This window comes from Amblyomma americanum, chromosome 3 (genome assembly GCF_052857255.1).
Source record: "Amblyomma americanum isolate KBUSLIRL-KWMA chromosome 3, ASM5285725v1, whole genome shotgun sequence".
NCBI lineage: Eukaryota > Metazoa > Arthropoda > Arachnida > Ixodida > Ixodidae > Amblyomma > Amblyomma americanum.
Genome location: NC_135499.1, coordinates 109,087,542 through 109,100,884, shown reverse-complemented (window position 1 = coordinate 109,100,884; position 13,343 = coordinate 109,087,542). Strand labels below are relative to the sequence as shown.

Here is a 13,343-nt window from a genome sequence, read left to right as displayed (position 1 = left end):
TTTTCCTCCTCTTCCCTTTCCCCTGTGTGGAGTAGCAGGCCAGGGCCCTGTTACCACCGGCCGACCTCTCCGCCTTTCTTTCATTAAAATTCCCTTTCTCTCTCTCTGGTACAACAGGCGGTACAAAGGTAGTACAACCCTTGATATCATGTTACCTGGGAACAAGAGAGGTACGCTTGGGCCAGCGCTTTACAGCCATATGTGAGGTCAGATTCCGCAGCCTCGGCCTCTAGTACAGAATATGCGTCATCAGTGGCCGCTGCTGCTTTCTGTTGCGAGATTTTTCTCAACATGGTGAAAGCTGTAGTGTGTAAAGAAAACAGAGTACAAGTTGAAGTTGATCTGTATCGGTGTATTGCCGCACTATAACGGCCAAGACTCCTCTAAATTGACAAAAACGCGTCTTTTGTTATGGGGACCGATCAACATACCCGAAAAAAAAAAACCAAAACTAAGGAAAAAATTTTTAGACTGTCAACAGACTGTCCAGTCTTTTGTGATCAAGTCTATAGAGTTCCTATAAACAAATCTTATAGACTAGCCTTTAGAGAATGAAAATACTATACGCCGTTTATAGGCTATCTGTATACTTATGGCTACACACTTTTGTAGATTTTTGCCTGTAGACAGCAATCAACTCTGTAAAGGCAAAAAAAGTTTATAGGAAGACAACAGACAATAGTGAAAACAGCGCTAAAGAGGAAGCCGGAAGGCGAAACGAGGAAGTGACAGGAAAGAGCTCTGACTGACAACTGAATTTATTGAGCGAAACTCGCGCAATATATAGGAAGGCAGTGGCAAAGATAGTCAGATGCAGTCAACGTCACATGATGCAAAGAGCCAAAAAGCGATAAAAAAACAAAACAAGGTGATAAAGCCAACAGTGAACTGAAGCTCAAAAGGGGTGGTAACAAAAAAGAAACTACACTCAATGACTATACACAGTTAATGTCACATGGTGTAAAGAGCCATAATAGCGATAAAACCACAACCGGATGAAAAGGCTTAAAATCCGCAGAAACTCATAGGGATGGTAACAAAAACTACATGTTGACTTAAACAGTTAATGTCACAAGGTGTAAAGAGCCATAAAAACCAATAAAACATCCATAGCAGATAATAAGGGTAAAACCGATAAAAACTGAAGAAATGGAATTGTGGAAAGAATAAAAATTGACAATGTAGCAACGTAAGGGTAAAAAATTCACAGACCTTAACAAAAAAAACGATGCAACAGTGACACTCAGCGATTGAAACACGCGTAGTTAACAATAAACAATTTTTTTAGCAATGTTGTTCCAAAAAGGCAAGTTCACTTCCGTACAAGGATTTAGACGCGTCACTGACACATTCCAAGCCCTTTCTTTTTATAAAGAAAGCTTCCTTCAATTCCCGGGCTACACTGCCTCTACTCCTATCAAGAACTACAGTTTCGCGTAAGCGAGGCATGCATTTACACTCCTTGCAATGAACCGCTAGATTAGAGCCAGTGCCTTTTTCAAGTGAGCGCTCATGTTCCCTTAAACGTTCATTCAAGCACCTTCCAGTCTGTCCAATATAAACTTTGTCGCATGTAAGCGGTATATGGTAAATCACCCCTACCCTACACCTGAGGAACATGTTGGCATGCTTTACGCCACAGGTTTGCTGTCTCGGCTTTTCGTTATTTATCCTGTGACACAACGTAGCTAGCTTGCAAGGGGCAGAAAAGACTACGGGAATCTCATATTTATTCGCAACCTTTTTCAAATTATGTGCTACCCGGTGGGAATACGGGATAACGGCTGGCCTCACCCTCCTATTGCTTTCCTGAGTAACTTTCTTCTCCTTGCCTTTAACTTTTTGAAGCAGAGTTTCAGTCACTGCCGAAATCACAGTCTGCGGAAAACCTGCCTGCAGTAACCGTGCGGTCTGCAGTTGGAAGCTCTCTTGCATGCAATGCTCGCATGATTTTGTTAGTGCAGATCCTAATCCGGATGTGGCTGTGGCTCGTTTAACTGTCTTTGAGTGAGCTGACTCGTAGGACAACAGCTCTTTTTGGCTTCGAGGCTTGTACATCCAACAGTGTCTATCTCGTACCAAGGATAGTTCCAAGTCCAAAAACTGTAAGTTGTTGTTCTGAGGAAATCCACAAGTGAATTCCAAACCATGTCTCAGTTCATTAAATGTATCTAGAATTTAATTTACAGTGGCTCTATAAGCTGGTGCGTCTTGCTTTGCTAACACAACTAAAAAATCGTCGACATACCTTAAAACCTTTAAAACTTTGCTCTTGTCAAACCTATCGTCCAGATTTTTGTCAACTGCTGCGAGAAAAATATTACTTAACACTGGCGCTACACAGGACCCTATACAAATTCCTTTCTTCTGTATGTACACCTGATTGTCAAACTCGACCACAGTAGCACTAAGGTAGAATTCCAACAAAGAAAGAAAACTCTCCATTGAGATATCCTTGTTATCACCTTGTTTTGTTTTTTTATCGCTTTTTGGCTCTTTGCATCATGTGACGTTGACTCCATCTGACTATCTTTGCCACTGCCTTCCTATATATTGCGCGAGTTTCGCTCAATAAATTCAGTTGTCAGTCAGCGCTCTTTCCTGTCACTTCCTCGTTTCGCCTTCCGGCTTCCTCTTTAGCGCTGTTTTCACTATTGTCAGTATGGACCAACTAGCCCAGCAAAAAGTTCTGCTAGAAGGCAACAGAGTCTGTGAAAAGTCTATGGGAAGTCTATAGATCGTATATCTTAGGGATATAACAAGGTTCGCCAAGAGCGAAATTGATGCGGTTGACGTTACATTCTCTATCTGAACAAGGATGGAGGCGAGAGGGAAACACGAAAATTTTTTGTTTTCGAGGCCCAGAACATCCCATCATGAGACTTCAACTCGCCCAGATTGATGCCGAAGCCTCGACAATGTTGCTGAAAAGACATGCTCTGGAACGGCTCACCAGAACGAATTCAGACACATGGTTCTCTACAGCCTCGAATTGCATTCGTGTCTGCATGCTTGGAAAACAGGAAGATACTGAAAAAAAATCTATTCGCCAGTAACTGAAAGGAGCACCCTGTGGAGTACAGACTGCAGCTAGTATTTTCTGTACTACCGAAGCCATACAAAGACACATAAATATAAAAATACTAGGAAATAACTCGAATATAACAGTACAAGTGCAATCAGAACATGTTTGGAAAGCGGCTGCAAAACTAGCAAGAATTTGAATCACACTACGAAATGAAAAATGTGTTAATAATGAAGTTATTTAAATATGTTTCGAGCAGGTTGTTTTGAAACGCAGCAAGATTTGTGGAGCATGCAGCACAACATACGGATTTTGCATGGTCGCACTAGCATTTCTAATTCGCGTGCGATAGGGTTCATGAAATATGGCCTTCTGCATGGAGCTAACTCAGCACTTACGAAGACGTTCGATGATTAAAACGAGAAATTAGATGGAGCAGGGCAACGCACCCTCGAGCTGGCGCTGCCGGTTAGGCCGGACGCGGACAGTCTATCCCGCTCGGCCGCTGCTGTCAAGGTCATTCACTTCCTCACGTAGCGACCGGCTCCCATTGCATCTGTGCGAAGGGCATTCGGTGCCGTGCCTAGGTTCAGGAGGCCCAACTAAGCCTCTGAAGAAACCGGTTTATAAGAAAATAAGCAGAGTGGCGCAGTGGAAGCGTGCTGAGCCCATAACCCCGAGGTCCGTGGATCGAAACCACGCTCTGCTATGGTTTGTTTTTTTCTTCTATCCTTTTTTTTCAACTGTAGGATTCAATCTGTACTACAATTTTCATTCTAATATAGGCTACGTTGCAGTGCAGCGCAATCAGCAGAGTGGCGCAGTGGAAGCGTGCTGGGCCCATAACCCAGAGGTCCGTGGATCGAAACCACGCTCTGCTATCGTGTTGGCCTTTTTTCCTACCCTCTTTCTTTTTCATATGAACGATGAATCCGTGGCCCCAATTCTTTGGGCACCGCAGAACAGTAGCCTTGTACCGTGTTTCAAACGCATCATGTGGGGCATCAAAACCAGCACAAAAATGAGCAGTTTTCTTTATATACCCGACAGCGCTGCGCCAGCGCGTGTAAACATGATGGCGTGCTTCTTTTAAGTCCGCTAAGTGTGACGCCAAATGAATACCTATGTAGCAGAAGCCGTTCAATATCTTTTTTTCTATCTCTTGTCTGTTTAGCATGATAGCTGTAAAATTTTACCTTGATCTGCCACTGGTTACCCTTATTCCATTCGTACCATTTGGAGGTAAGCAATGAATCTTCATGCTCAGAGTCGGGTACAGGCAAATTTCGCCTTATATAGACCTTGCCGATGTTGCGTGTCGCTGACACTGATGCAGATCGCCATGTAACAATACTGAAGAACACATGTAGAAAACAGACAGGGTTTGTGAGTTAACAAAGTAAACTTGCGTAAGCGACACCGTGTAGTAATGACACTTCCAAATATGCACAGAAGCAACCAATCGGACTAACACTGAAATTTCTGTATTTGTCCTCGTCTGCTCGCCCTGCTGGCATGCCATCTCAGCTGCAGAATGTAAGACTTCTGAGCCTGGCAGAGTACTCTTTTTAAAACAACACAGCGCGCACTTTGACAGCGACTACGAGGAAGACACGACACATACGAGCGCTCGTCTGTGTCGTGCCCTCCTCGTAGTCCCTGTCAAAGTGTGCGCAGTCCTGTTTTGAAATTGACGTACCAACTCGCCCAAGCATCCGTTTTAAAGATTACCCTTATTCTGGGTAGAAAGGTATTTAATTATGTACCTAGCAGAGGTGTAAGTAGTATTATGAAAATAATTGGCGTCTACAGATCGCACATTTGGTATCGGCACTCCTTGGATTCAGAATATACATTGCGGAGTTCCAGATACCGAAGCGACACTTTGGCTGTAACATGCGCCGTTTTGCAGGGCTTGGAATTAATTTTGCCCGTTGGACTTGTTCCCTTTGCGTTGGCACTATAGAGCACCAGACCATTTGTGTATTTTGACTTCGCTGGTATCGGCATGTGAACGCCAAAGCCAGAGCCACCGCGGCGAGTAGCACCCCATAGGTGAGTGATCGCCCTATAGCGAACCGGTGCTCGAAACTTCTGGCCTGTAAACAATGCGTGGAGAGCAGGTAAATAATACAAATGAGCTCAACGTGGCATCGTTCAGGATGTGGACGTACTCGGAAATGTGCGCTGTAGCGACCACAAAATTTTGAGGTCTCGAATTAGCTTAGACTTGAGAAGAGAACGAATGAAGCTAGTGAAGAAGTCTATTAACAAGTTAACGATAAGAGGGAAAATAGAAGAATTCAGGATATCGCTGCAGAACAGATACTCAGCCTTAACTGAGGAAGACGATCCTAATGTGCATACTTTGAACGATAATCTGACAGCTATCATAAAGGAGTGCGCAGTAGAAGTAGGCGGTAGGGCGGTTCGACAGGATACCAGAAAGCTATCTCAGGAGACGAAATATGTGATCAAGAATCGCCGAAGCAAGAGAGAGTCTAACCCTAGAGACAGGATAGAACTAGCTTAGCTATCTAAATAAATAAGTGCAAGGAGAGGGGGGGGGGGGGGGCAGGTAGCCGACATAACAAAGTTCAATATGGAGAGGATCGAGCATGCTCTAAAGAACGGAGGTAGCCTGAAAGCGTTGAAGAGGAAACTAGGCATTGATAGAAATCAGATGTATGCGTTAAGAAACAAGGAGGGCAATGTCATCAGCAATATGGCTAACGTAGTCAAAGTAGCCGAAGAGTTCTACACAAATCTATACAGTAGTGAATAAAACCAGAGTGTTAATGAGAGAGACGGTACAGCATAACAATCCCTCATCTCGCCAGTAAATAAATAGGAAGTAAAGACAGCCTTAGAAGCAATGCAAAGGCGACAAGCAGCTGGTGAAGATCAGGTAAGAGCAGATGTGCTGAAGGACGGAGGGGAGATTGTACCAGAAAAACTAGCCACCCTGTATACACAATGCCTTATGACCTCAGCCGTACCAGAAGCGTGGAAGAACGCAAACATTATCTTAATTCATAAGAAAGGAGACACCAAGGAATTGAGAAATTACAGACCGATCAGCTTACTGTTCATTGCCTACAAGGCATTTACTAAGGTAATCTGTAATAGAGCCACGACAACCTCAGACTTCGTTTTACTCCCCTTGGAGTGTGCTTGGCTAAGTGCTGTGTTAATAACAGACCCTGCACGTTGGTGCTGCGTCGCTCCCAACATGCGTCTCTTACGTAGCAGGCAGAAAAGAGAAACGGATAAAATGGAGGCCAACTTGAAAACGCTTTGTTTCCCGCATTCATTTCAGAGCGCTAAACGTACGTTTGATGGGGTTGCTAGAGAATCGATGGACAAAGGTTGAGGACGCTGTGGAACGCGGAGTATATGATCACCACAAGCAAACGGAATAGATGATGTTTTCGTGCCACATGTGTAACTTTGCAGGCATTTGAAAGCAAAGAACAAGAAAAAATCAAATCGTGTACGTAATTACGTCGGACGCAGTTGCACATTTAGAGTCCGTTTACTGTACCGAGATATGGCTTGAGAGAAAACTTAAAACGAAAGAAAGTTGGTCTGTTGCGGGGATGTAAGAACTATAAGAATGGATCACTTGACCGAACATAGTACGACTCCAAACATAGCAACTAGCACACAAATAAAATGGACGGGAGAGAAACGACAGGAGACACGCTAGTTCTACTGTTCTGGCCTGCAGTACTATGTCGAGTCAGTAAGCGACTAGCTTAGTTAAGAGCTTTAGCAGAGTACGGCTATCAACGGTAGTTTCGCTTGTTAAATAATCTTGTAGAATCGTCTTTTCGAACGTGGCATGTGTTCCACCAGTTCTCTCGGACGGAGTTATCTGAAGAAAAGGGCTTCGTAACGCGTAGTGCGAAGCGTCGAGTGGTGGAAAATCTCTGCGGTCTTTGCCGCCTGAGGTTGAGAGCCGTCCAATGCACATCTATGCACATGTATTATTAAGAAAATGTAGCGCACTTTATTAGTCCGCTACATATTAGTGAGAACCACTTTAGTTCGACTGTATTCGTCAGCAAATATAGCGCACTTGGCAGCATGCAAACTACACGAGGACCTTGCGCGATTCAGGGAAACGCCAAGGATATAGAAAGCCTTTAAAGCTTACCCGGCTTCAAAATACACGCTAAACGTGACACATTAAAAAGTTAGCTTCAAAATTTCGTAATGCACTCTATCACCTTCTTTTTCAAAGTGCTGGAATAATGTTATCAAACAGCCACCTTTATGGGTACTCTGGGAAAGGAGAAAAATATTTCTGAAAAAAGGAGGCCTTTCTCTTCGTGTCGGCAAATACTGCTAGCCACCGATTTTTTTTGCGTTTAAGAAACACACTTTTGGGACCACATATTAAAAAAAAAGTCCTTAGCACTGGAAATAGTGTACTATACAAGCTTATTTCCGTTGACGCGCTGTGAAAGATACAGACGTTTCATGATGTCGTCTGCTTTTGCGGTTCGCGCCCAACGTTCGTGCATTGAAAAACTTTCTCTAACCATACTTTTATGTAAGCAACTGATTTGTATATGCCCGCTCTCACCCTGTCATGACACTGCGCTTTCAGATTTTGCACAGAAAAACATGAATAAGAAACGGAAACCTGTCCTACCCGTAAGTAAATACCGTTCTCATGCTGACCAGTGCAAAGTGAGTATTTTCATCCGTTTATTCATAAAGTGGAAGTCGTTCGGGAGTGCAATGCACGGCCACCCCCAGACTTCAAAATTAAGCAAATTTAATCCTCGACGATTAAGGGTCACATAAGTCGGGCTTGTCGAAGTATTTTCTGCTTTTATAAGATAAGTGTCTCCGAGACTCCTTCGAGAAGTGTGCAGACTCTTCAGTTTTCAAATAAGAAAAAAATTGTTCCCTTCTTTAACCTTGCAGTGCACAAGTATAGCACAGCTTGGTACGCAAATCCATTTTGGTGTGCAAATGGGTCCAAGCGAAGGGGCGGACAGATTCAGGTCTAACAGGTACCAGACATTGCGCTCACCTGACTTCGGGTCAAGCGCCTTTGAATGCTACGGATCTTAAAAGAAATGCGTGCATAGCTGATTAACCACACCACCACAAAGCGAACAGAAATTTGTGAGGGCACTTAAGCTCCGTCTTAAGGGAATGACGCGATAGATTTAATAGGTTATGGCCACATATGCAGAAATAGTCATTCTTTACTTAGCGCTCATAGATCCCTTGCAGTCCTCATACTAGCCCTGGGGAAGTGGCCCAGCGGCTTCAGCGATGCACCGCTGCCCTGCGACGGCAGGTGCTGCCACCGGTGGGGCTTGTGCGACAGAAGCTGCTCTTCCCGAGCAAACCCCTCGTGACCAATCATTATTTAACTGCCACCTGCATGGTGCGCAGTTTGCTCACAATTCGGCGCGCAGGTTGTGATGACGCAACAAGGTGACGTCACCGAAGTGGCTAGCCTGCCTCTTGTGTGCTTCTTTGGGGATTTTTCGCAGATTTTTTGCTCACTGTCAGCGACGCCGACAGCGCCAAATTTTCTGATACACGGGCTCCTTAACGGTTTCGCGTTAGAACATCTATGAAAATGAAGGTGCGCAATTAGGAAATCTAATCGGCAGCATAGTCAACAACCAACTCATGACTCAGGCTGAAGAATACTTGTAGCACGCGCAGGAATCATGCAAAAAAGTTTCCAAAGAATTCCTCTAATTTCACTGTGCGTCTACGATGTCGTCCTTTCGTGAAGAAGTACCAAGTTCATCCTCGAAGGGGCTGTGAATGCACGAAGCGTCATTTCGAAGGTTCAAAACAGAACGTTACGCGTACGCCGAGATGACTCCCGGAAGGCATTGCGGGGCGGGAGCGTGGCTGATAGAAAAATATATAAGCAACGCTGAGAAATATTTGCTCTAGTTTCGCATAGCGCGCAACTGTTAACATTTGGGGACTGCATTAAACAAAGTATGACAAGTATGTGACAAAGTATGCTACGTCATTTCGAAGATATCATCTTAAAACGCCACGATAAAACTACGTCGTCAAGCCAGATACCCCCAAAAGGTGCTTTATGCACCGGCTATTACCCCGAATAGCGGAAGCTTGTCGTGTAATCTGGCATTTCCGCCGCGCACACTTTATTGCCTCGCAAATACTGCCATTCAAACAAAAAGCAAGGTTTATATTGAAGGCAGCCCTCAAACAGCGTACACGACAAATGACCCGCGCACTGTAGCATGCTATTTCGAGGTATTTCGTCCGTATCGCTGATTATATTGCCGTATTATTTGCAGAGTTTTCGGCTCTTGGTTTGGCTCTTCCCGAAGTTACTTGCTATATCACAGGTTATCATCCTTCCATATTGCCTCTCAGCTTAATATCTCTCGAAGCATTTTGCCAAGTGCCTGGAAGGGCAGATACTGTGGAAGCTTGGGCAAATTGGTGTTACATGTTTTTCAGCAGCGCAGGGGACAAAGGACGTCTGTGTCTGTGCACTTGTCACGTCCTTTGTCCCCTGCGCTGCTGGAAAACCTCGAAGGGCAGCAGAGCGAATCCGATGAGCGACAAAAATTAATTAGACCCTCGGTCGACGTGAGCTGGCTTGCGCTCGCCAACTCTTGTTGCTCAGTCCTCGATCTTCCACTACGCGAGGTCCTCGCTGTTCTCGCTGCCATCGGCCGCGGCGTCGAGTCCTGAGGGCGATCTCTTCGTCCGATCGTTGGGTGCCGTTGAGTGCGGCCTTCTCCAACCCATCACGTTTCTGATGTTCAGATAGTCTACGCTGGCCATCCCCTCTCAGTCTTGTGGCAGCGCTCCCTTTCTTCACCTTACTTGTAAAGGAGGTGGCGGGGATGACAGCGTACGGCTCGGAGACGGCAGCCCGGGTTCCTCCCATGGCGTAGAGGAGAACTCTGACTTCATACGGCGAGCAGGCTTGTTTGAAGCAATGTGACTGTAGCCCCCTGGAGGCGGCTGAGGCTCGGACGTGGGATGAAGGGAAGCTTTCCGTGCTCGGTTGGTTTGTCGCTTGGTAATTAAATCTGCCGCTGCATTGAGCTGCGCATACTCCTGCAGTCGACAAATATGAGTTGCTCAAGGTAGGCCAGTAATGACATGCATGGCTTCGTGGTTGAGTGCTTCAAGTGTGGACCAGTGTGTTTTCGTAAGTTGTTGAAACAGCCTGGTGTACGAGCCGAGGTTCAAAGACAACACGAACAATACCGCGAGCTGTATCTGAGCAGGGAGCTCCAGTACAATTAGCTATTATGCGGATAAGGCCAAATGTGTTTTTAGCACTCTTGAACATAGCTGACAACCGAGCCATGATTTTGCCTGACTCATGAACTTGCAGGCCCAAAATATTGGTATGTTATAATTCAGGACGTGGCGCATTGTCAATAGTGAATAGGAACGGAGTGGCTCTGAAATTATGGCAGCTAGTTTTATTGGCCACATGGGCATAGCAGGATTTGGAGAGGCTGAGGGAGAGGATCGTGTTGACAAGAAATTTGTGAAGATTGAGGGAATTTCGCAGGGTGTGTTGCTGCACCTGACCTGGGCGGTTTGTGGACCAGAGAGTGATGCCATCTGCATATGCTGGAACATGAACATTAGTAAGAGTGGAAAAAAGTGTGTATGAGATGAATGAATGCGATGTAAAATATAGTAGGGGCTAAAACGGAGCCCTGCGGTACTGTTCAATTAGAATTTAAGCGTCCGTAGGGTGTACCATTAACGAGGATAGCGTACACCTCTGTGAACGAAAAGCATGAATTGCTCGACAAATCTGCAAGGGCATGCCATGTGATCACATAGTGTTGAGAATAGCTACGTGAGGCCTTCGTGATATCTGTTACTAGGGCTGCGCGAACGAGATGGCTCTGAGGTGTGCGACACGTGTTACGTCGTTGGCAAAGTGGTCAAGACCATCCTCGGATCAGTATCCTGGTCGGAAACCAGTTTGGAAGGAAAAACGTTCCTGATGATGGTCGAGCCATTAGGAGAGTCGAGTGGGAAGCACTTTTTCATACAGCATGCGAATAGATGGAGTAAGACAAATCAGACGTAGTGCCCCAACAGTTGTGGGTGATTTGCCGGGATTTTGTACCGGAATTACCGCTGAATGTTTCCAACGAATGGCATTGCACTGAATATCCAGATTTAGTAAAAAATTCTGAGAACTGAAGTCTATGCTTCACCGTCCAGATTCCCGAATAGGCCATAAGGCCATGTGCAGTGTTAGAGCGGATGTCTTCAATGGCATCTGTAAGCTCAGCAATAGTGAACGGGCATGTGATCTTAAATTCTGCCTCATATTTGGGACTGACTGGAACAGGTGCAGTTGGGCAGTCATAATTCGGAAAGAACTGAAGGGCCACTTGCGAAGCGAATTTGTCTGGAGAAAGACGAACGACAAGGCAAATACTCTCGGTGTAGTCTTTGACGGATGGCTTGCGTTCCATGGAATGAAATATGGCAATGCTGCTTTCCGTAATTTTCATACGAAAAATATTGAAATATTGAATGCTGTCATCAGAAACAGGCCGCACAGGAGTGCGCAGGAGTAGCACAGGGTTAGACACAGTACTAGGCTAGGTGGTAGAGGGTGACGATGAATTGCCCCCTGCAAGTGAAGACGGCGACTTGAGAAGCGGTGAAATACCGGGGGCAGGAGGCTCTGAGGTGCTGAGGAGACATCCTTGAGGCTGAAGGGTAGACGAGACCGCGGAGGCATTGATAGCAGGATGTGATCTTTCCATTTTATAACTACTGTTCATGTCAATCGGCCCGGCTGAGGTAGGCCTAACCGCCTCTTAGAATGAGGCATTGTGAAGGCAACGTCGGAGGGATTGTCCTGAGATCCTCTGGCTCTCTTGGGTTCCTCAGGCAGCGTGTGGAGGTTACACTATGGGCAGGAAGGTAAACACAGCCCATCAAAGCACAAAAGTATCCGATCGATTGTGGTTGTTGTTCCTCAAAAGCGATGGTACATATACTCACGGTGGGGGATGGGCCAAGATTTGGTGCAGATCCAAACAAAAAAAAAACTCATCCAGGTTTATCTCAAGCGGGTAATGAATATAAATACAGGGATCTGGGAAGAAAAGTCACAAATTTTGAGAGATCTTGAGGAAATCGAAATAAAAATTGAGGAAAGAAAGCAGTGAGGATTGATTAACTAAATTTTAATGCAACATTCTGAAATAAAGTAATTTTAAGAGAAAACTAAAGCCAACGAGAAGTGAAGACAAAAATCTCCCATTTTCGATGACATACCTGTGAAGAAGCTCGCATACCTGCCTAATGGCATGCCATTTGACGGTTGCAACGAAGGAGAGGAGGACGGGATGAGTAAACGGCAGCCCTAATTGAGCAAGAGGATTTTGCAAAAATTTAATTCTCTGCCGTGCAAGCCGCCGGCAGAAGAGGATGAAATATGTGTCGTTTCAACGTCCCCGGCTGAAGCAAATAGATCCTACGTTGTGAACCATGAACGGCATAAATAATGATTGAGGCGATGAATCCTGCAGCGCAACAGCGTCATGGAAACCTCACATTGCTTTGATGAGCGTGAACATTTGTTCCATAGGAAGTGTCCGAAATCCGCTTTACGAACGATGGACTCATGGCTCAGGCTCCGGTAATGTTGGAAACGTTCAGTGCAGACAGGGCGACAGCCCTATTTCGTCTTCATCGGCATACTCTGTGTGCGCACAGTTGAGTGTGATTACAATACTGTTTTATTTGCATCTTGCATATCAGATGGCAAGGCGGCTGGAAGAAAGCTGCATGCAGGCAGCTGGACCATCCCACTGTTCCTGGTTTCTTTATACCGGCAGAAGGCGCACATCGAAAATATACGCACGGGTCTGGGCACTGGCATGAGCTGAGCCACAGTCGCTGGCACGTGCAGGCAGTTGAGGGTTGAGAGATGTGAGAGCAAAGATTGAAACAACAGACGAACATCGCAACAACCTTTCCTGCCCAAGCATCGACGCTGGCTGTAATAGATATCCCAGTTCCCTCCCACCCCAGTACTGGATCACAGACAGTACTAACCCGTTGTAAAACAGCACCTTTACCCTAAAGCCAGCACGTATACTAAGAGCCGAGGAGACTTTCGGAAAAATGTGTTCGAAACAGCTAGGAGATGCTAATTAGAAGGCTGGTTACCTGATATTGAATTGTATCTTTTTAACTATTTCTGTTAGGTTACTTCAGTATTGAGAGGTGTGTAGCCCACCGTAAGCAATATCCATATCAGTCTATAGAATTTCAAAAACACCATTAGCTTCGG

The 13,343-nt window shown here is 45.3% G+C and overlaps 1 non-coding gene across 1 annotated transcript; it reads left to right on the top strand.

Annotated features, from left to right (window-relative positions):
* The first annotated feature begins 3,834 nt into the window (after positions 1-3,834).
* TRNAM-CAU (transfer RNA methionine (anticodon CAU)) lies at positions 3,835-3,906 on the top strand. The gene has a single exon. It is a non-coding gene; the product is annotated as a tRNA-Met (tRNA).
* Positions 3,907-13,343: the final 9,437 nt, after the last annotated feature.